At 38.7% G+C, this 6,096-nt stretch overlaps 1 long non-coding RNA gene across 1 annotated transcript; it reads left to right on the forward strand.

Annotated features, from left to right (window-relative positions):
- The first annotated feature begins 448 nt into the window (after positions 1-448).
- Positions 449-1,680, forward strand: LOC115922649. Its single transcript, XR_004063529.1, has 2 exons — positions 449-632; positions 1,168-1,680. It is a non-coding gene; the product is annotated as an uncharacterized LOC115922649 (long non-coding RNA).
- The last annotated feature ends 4,416 nt before the right edge of the window (positions 1,681-6,096 follow it).

Raw genomic sequence — 6,096 nt, forward strand, 5'->3', positions numbered from 1 at the left:
GATTAATGATGTTAAAGTACACTTACTACATACATTAAACAGGGGGTGTTTCACAGAGCCTTTTTCGATGACAAATGACCCCCAAAACAGTGACAAATCTGCTGATAACCAATCAGAAGCAAGGATTTCAGTAGCTTATAACAAAAATCGTCATTTGTCACTGATGACAAGTTTTGTGAAACAGGGGCCTTGAAGTGAAAATTTGGCAGGAATTGGTGAAGTTGTGATAATGTATATTGTTCGGGCCAAACTGTACATGTGTGTAGTTTAACAGTCAATGATCAGTAACGGCATAGACTCCTTGCACTTTAAAATTGGCTTTCCTGCATGTAGCCAGATCTTAGTCTGCAAGCACAAACCCTGGTCAGTCGTAAAAGTGAGTCTGCACTATAAGACTACCATAGGCCATGAACTGTAGCTGCTCCTGATTGAAACAACCAGTAGGTAGGTAGCTGGGCTAGACTTCTCTCAAGGCCCATTATTTTTGATAAAGTGTCAAATTAGGGTCTGTGCTTGCAGACTAGCCAGACCTTGTAATAACAATTGCTGGTATTCATACAAACTGCAAACTTAAATAGAGGTTTAAAACCGTGACTGATGAAGTAAAGTTAAGCCTTCTTCAGATATTAAAGGTACTATGTCCCATTTGCAGGCTAAAAAAATGAAAAGGTTAATTTCCAACGGCATTTTAAAGATATTACTAATTTAGAACTTCCCTAAAAAAGTTGGGACTCGGAAATGTCTTCAAGTGGGAAAATAATGACTATTAGTTGTCAAATCGACTTTAGGGCTATAGAGCCAATAAGTAATAGTCTTGATTTTCAGACCATTGTACCGAATGGTCATACGTTTTATGCTGCGCAAAGATTCAATCAGTTAATTTTTGGCCATCACAAGAAGTGGGTTATTGATGTAGACAAATGCTCATGTACCCTTTACAGCTCATTTTATATATGTTATTACCAAAGAAAAAAAAAAGCCAGTCGGTCACTCAATAGTGTCTGACAGTGAAGTCTAGCAAGTAACGGGTTTCCTTGCATAATTTGAATATTAGGACACTGCTAACGTTTAAATTTCACAGATAGGACATACGTGACATATTCATAATTCCTGCAAAGTTCTACAGAATTTGAGGTTGGCTGCAAAAGGGACATAGTACCTTTAAAGCCATAGTCAACTGTAGCATTTTATGTTTGTTTTTGTTTTTAAATGACACGAGTGTAATATGCATCACATTTTTGTGTCTCGTAACGTAGAGCTAGGTAAATATGCATAAGAACTTCAATGTTAAAAAAGTCTTGGTTTACTGCGGAATATGTGAAAACGTCTTAAGTACCTAGTTTTATGGTTCGCCAAATGTCAACCTCTTACTGTAAAAATAAATCACCTAAACCTGCCTTAAGTTCATTATTTATAGAGCACAGCCACTTTTTCTAAAGAGCGCATCCATTTATTACACGATGCATAGGATGATCTAGAATGGGCACCTATAAATCTCCAAGTCACAAAGATTGATTTTGGGTAGGGGTATAGAGGTCGATTGATCAAAGGTTCACCCATGGCCTTTGTGGCCTTTAATTAATAATTAATTAAAGATATCATAATACATGTTCAAAATTCACAAGCACATGAAGCTCACGTAATGTCAATCTTTTTATTTAATTTCTAATTTGTATTTAATGACAGGATTTTGTTTTGATTATTCATGTAATCAAAGAATAACATGTAGAGTAAAATTTGTACAGTTAAAGACAGTTGATGCTTGGTGCTGCATAAATTAACCAGGTTCAACTTTGTTTGCCTCTGTGACACTATGAATATGACGGACAAAGAAAGAGGACAAACTATACAGTTCCTCATTCTACCCTCAACAATTGCTGTGGTAGACAAAGGAACATCCCTTCACTGCTATTATGTATAAATGTGTAGAACAGGTGAATATGTATGTGACACCTGTTCTACACATTTTTACATAATAGCAGTGAAGGGATGTTCCTTTGTCTACCACAGCAATTGTTGAGAGTAGAATGAGGAACTGTATATTTTGTCCTCTTTCTTTGTCCGTCATGTTCATAGTGTGAGTTTCAGGTAATCTCTATAATTTTGCCTGGAATCATGTGGAATGTATAGTAATGTATGACTTTAATCTTGGTCGCCAATCCTGTATGTAAAGTTTTAGTCCAGTTTGTACATTATCCTTTTTTTATAATAAAAACAAATCAATTAATGGATACCTAAAGGAAGATGGTGTTTGTTTTATTGCATCGTTATGTCATCTGAATGTGTTTTTCCGTTTACCAATAGGCTATTTTCGTAATGTAACAAAATTTAATGCATAAGTCTTTGTGATGTGCCTCAATACAAATTATTTCATTCACCTGATAAGAATAATAGTATTTCAATAGTCAGAATGCAAACTGCATATATTAAGTGTTGCTAGGTAGGACAAGCCATAATGTTTGTCCTTCCTGGCAACAATTCATGTATGCAGTTCAGATTCTGTCTATTGAAAAAATATTATTCTTATGAGCTGAATGAAATAATTTGTATTGAGGCACTTCACAATGACTTATGCATTAAATTTGGTTACATTATGAAAATGGCTTATTAGACAGCAGAGGTTTTTAAGTTTGAGAGGGCCGGGGCATGATGTTGTGTATTAAGTCAGCATTATGGTGATAGATAGATTGTAGAAACTATAATTTCTACAGCACGACATGCTTTGGGGGAACTGAGAATGAGCGAAAGTCGATAGTGAAAAAGAGATGTAAATGAATTTTGGGGAGGGATCGAGAGGCAAAATGAAAGAAACTTAAGAAAGAATAGAAAACATGCGAAAACTACATTTTTAATAATAATACTACCGGGGTAATAATAATTACATTTATAGGGCGCTTTATACAGGTGTTTCTCAGCGCACATGTGGTGCTGTCTAACTTAGTATAATTATTTAACATGTTCAATAGCTTAAAAGCAACAAAATTTAAAAAAATATTACTAATACAATCTCTATTTTTTTAAAGAAATAAGATCAAATTGTTAAAAGACAAGATTTGAGGGGGAAAATAGGTTTAACAAATATTCGAAAGATGATTAACTAGAATAGAAAAAGAGAAATGATGAGGATGACTTCTTTTTCCTTCCCACAAAAGACATTTTCAAGCCCTTTCGTTTTGAGGGAAGTTCTAAATTAGTATTATCTTTCAAATGCCGTTGTAATTTAACCTTTTTCATTTCTTTGGCCTGCAAATGGGACTATATAGTACTTTTAACGAAGCCGCATGCCTCGATTTCCGTCTAAGAATATGGTACAAAAAGAGTTTTATTTTGTTTTTTTTACAAAAAGTGTTCCTTTCCCATTTCTATCACAGAGAAACAACAGTTTACGTTAACGTTAATTTGTTATTAAAATGTAGAGTACAGCCCTTGGGCTTAGGCCTAATTTAGGTCGTAAGTGTTACTGTTTGAAAATCTAAAGTAAAATTAGACGGTTTTCTCGGTTAGACCAAGTAATTGAGAAAAAAAAGTTTACAAGTCACTCAGACCAGGTCAAGCAATCTTCTAGATCCATTATTAGGGTCTAACGTTAGTAGATATAAGGTAGATGCAGGCGCGGATCCAGTGGGGCGAGCGGGCCTTTGCCCCCCCCCCCCCCCCCCTGCAAAAAAAGAGAGATAGAGAGAGAAAGAAAGGAAGGGAAAGGGAAAGAGGAGAGAAAGGGAAAGAAAGAAGAGGATGAAGAAAAGAAAAGGGGCAAGAAGGAGATCGGGGGGGGGGGGCGTCCCCCCAATCAAAAAAAGAAGAGAGCAGGAAGGAAATGGAAAGAAAAAAAGGAAAAGAGGAGATAAAGGGAAGGAAGTTTGAAGAAAAGAAAAGAAGGGGGATATCAGATCAGGGGAGGGGGCACTGGCGTACTGATCGGGGAGGGGGTTCGGGGGAAATAAAATTCAAACGTGATTTATTTCTAATTCCATAACGGGGGTTTACACATTATGCTGAAATGACATAATTTTCCGTGATTTTTTAGTAAATTATACTTTTTTTACGTGTTTGTTGTAAAATGACAAATTCCTAAATTTACAGCCAGGCAAGAAATATGCTTCTTGAGATGCCTACATGCCAGGGCCTGCGAAACAGCGGGGATCGGGAGCTCCTCGAGCCCCCCCCCCCTCCACTTTTGTTGAAAAAGGATATTAAGGAAACAAAAAGAAAGAGAGCAAGAAAGAAAGAATGAGAGCAAGAAAGAAAAAATAGTTGCCAGTGTCGCAACAATATAAGGTATACAAAAATGCTCATCTAACCGTAATTCGCATAAAACCCCTGAGCTTCCGGGGGCTCTGGCCCTGTACCAAACCGAGGGCCCTAAGGTGCGCCCCTTGATACTCATCTGACCGTAATTTAGTGCCCTTAAACCCTTGAGCTTCCGGGGGCTCTGCCCCCTGGACCCCACCAGGGGCCCTAAGGCGGTCCCCTGAATGCTTATCTGACCGTAATTTATTGCCTTAAACCCCTGACTTTCCGGGGGCGGACAAGGTATCAAAATATGTTCATCTGACCGCAGGCGCGTAGCCAGGGGCGGTGGGGGCGCCCCCCAAAAAAAGCCGGCCAAAAAAAGAGAGGAGAGAAAAGGAAAAGGAAGAAAAAGAAGTAGACAGAAATAATTTTTGAAATTCAGACAAGGATTAAGAGTCGAGAACGGTACAACAAATTTTTTTTCAAATAATTTAATGAAACGTCAAAACTTCCGCGCTTCGCGCAAGAGGGACTGGATTAAGACAACGATTAAGAGTCGGGAACGGTACAACGAATCGTCTTCTTTCTTTAATGATTTAATGAAACGTCAAAACTTCCGCGCTTCGCGCAGTAGGGGAGGGGGGAAACTGAATTCAGACGAGGATTATTTTCGAGAACGGTACAACGAATCGTCTCCATTCTCTATGATTTAACGAAACGTAAAAGCTTCCGCGCTTCGCGGGGGAGGTGGAAACTGTATTCAGACGTGGATTATTTTCGAGAACGGGACAACGAATCGTCTTCTTTCTCTAATAATTTAACGAAACGGCGCTTTGCGGAGGAGGGAGGGGTGAAATCGCCCCTCCCTGCACCCCCCCCCCCCATCCATTACGTCAATGCTGGTCACCATTACGTACCAATATTTGGGTCGCATAATTTCAAATTTGGGCCCCCCTCCCCCTAAGAAATCCTGGATCGGCGCCTGTATGTTTCAGAGAATATGGGACCCATGTGGGTCCCACATAGGCTTGCTACCTGGGTTATTATCCTCTCTTTGCATTTTGTCGCTCTGCAGTTTTATGATGCTGTTGATTTAATAAATTGAATAAATTCATCAATTCCTGATGAAGCCGTATGAGCGAGAATTCAATTTATTTTTGTCTCATATACGGTTGTCTCATTTACTTCGTTTTCTATTTATATATGTATATATTATTAAAATGAGATAGCAAAATGTGTATAGCGCTGGTCATCTTGCGAGTAATAACCATCAACTACTCTCATCGGGCTCTCATCATTATTGTTCTCTTCATTTTTTTGTTGATGGTGAATTATTGGGGGTGGGGGTGATTGTACAGGCCACCCCCCCCCCCCCACCTGAAATATTTGGGGGGGGGGGATATATCTCTATTTGATCTATCTCCCCCGTTCAATCTTACATTGCTCCCCAACTCTTAATCAGACACTCACCCACACACTTGCTCTTTCTCTATTTCCCCTCAGTCTCTCAACCTCTTTCTTCTTTAAAAAGCGTTCCATCCCCTTCTCTTTCTCCCTCTCTATATATATTTCTTCTTCCACCTTCCCTCTCTTAACCGATCTCTGTATTTTTCCCTCGCTCTCTCTCATATTTTTTTCCTCTCCACTTTTTCCACATTCTATTTCTATCAAAAGTTTCTCTCCCTCCCTCTCTCTCTCTCTCTCTCTCTCTCTCTCTCCCTCCTCTCTTTCTCTCTCCATCTACTTCGACCTCCTGAATGGATGAAGAAATGGAAATAAAAATGTAGACAATCGATATACATGTATGATAGTTTGTAGAATACAGGCGAACGTGAGAGAAAGAGAAAGCGAGGAAGCCTTATA

Source organism: Strongylocentrotus purpuratus, unplaced genomic scaffold (assembly GCF_000002235.5).
Source record: "Strongylocentrotus purpuratus isolate Spur 01 unplaced genomic scaffold, Spur_5.0 spur5_contig_823, whole genome shotgun sequence".
NCBI lineage: Eukaryota > Metazoa > Echinodermata > Echinoidea > Camarodonta > Strongylocentrotidae > Strongylocentrotus > Strongylocentrotus purpuratus.